We start from the raw sequence: 814 nt of genomic DNA, 5'->3' as shown, positions 1-814 counted from the left end.
GTGGGACGGAGATTCTGCACCCACCACCCTCTGGCCGGGGGGGGCCTGCTGGCCGGCAGGTGCAAGGGAGGAAGACAAGGCTGGGAAAAAGCTTTCTTTGGAAATAGCTGGTCTGAGATCTACAGGAACTGGTCCTGGAAGGAGCATCACCTCAAATCCCCCCCCAGCCCCCCCAGAATGACTTCAGCTGCCTTGCCATGGATGTACCACCTCTCCCAGCTCCAGGGTCCCCCCCCCTGCCCCCCCACACAGGGACAGGGTCATCCTGGGCATGTGCGGCCTGGAGCAGCTGGAAGGGGACCTGGCAGGGACCTAGGGAAGGGGCCCCTCGGAGCCGGCGCCGGTGGCGGCTGCTTCCGTGAAGGCCTCCGGGCCTCTCACCCGGGGCCCTGAGGATGCTTTTCTTGAGCCCGTTCCTCCCTCCCTCGTCGTCTGTTCGCCAAGGTGTCGTCCTGTGCGTTTCCTGGAACCCTCCCCAGCGGCCCTCGCCAAGTGTGAAGGCCGGGGCGGGTGACCTGGCCCCAGCATTTCCTCTCTGAAGACAGCAGGCCCTGGCTGGGGGTGGCCCAGACCCTGAGCACAAAAAAATAATAAATAAAATAAAATAAAATAAAATAAAATAAAATAAAATAAAATAAAATGAGACACTATAAAAACTCAACAGAGGACTCAGCCGGTGTGGCTCAGTGGGTAGAGCGTCGGCCTGCGGACGGAAGGGTCCCGGGTTCGATTCCAGGTCAAGGGCACGTGCCCGGGTTGCGGGCTCCATCCCCAGTAGGGGGCGTGCAGGAGGCAGCCGGTCCATGATTCCTTC

The 814-nt window shown here is 60.4% G+C and overlaps 1 pseudogene; it reads left to right on the top strand.

Moving 5' to 3' along the window:
* The window catches only part of LOC129148803 (aflatoxin B1 aldehyde reductase member 2-like), a 1,740-nt pseudogene extending 1,424 nt beyond the window's left edge, over positions 1-316 (top strand).
* The last annotated feature ends 498 nt before the right edge of the window (positions 317-814 follow it).

The sequence above is a fragment of the Eptesicus fuscus genome, chromosome 1, assembly GCF_027574615.1.
Source record: "Eptesicus fuscus isolate TK198812 chromosome 1, DD_ASM_mEF_20220401, whole genome shotgun sequence".
NCBI lineage: Eukaryota > Metazoa > Chordata > Mammalia > Chiroptera > Vespertilionidae > Eptesicus > Eptesicus fuscus.
Note: the sequence above shows the minus strand (reverse complement) of the source record. Positions and strands in the feature narration are given on the sequence as shown.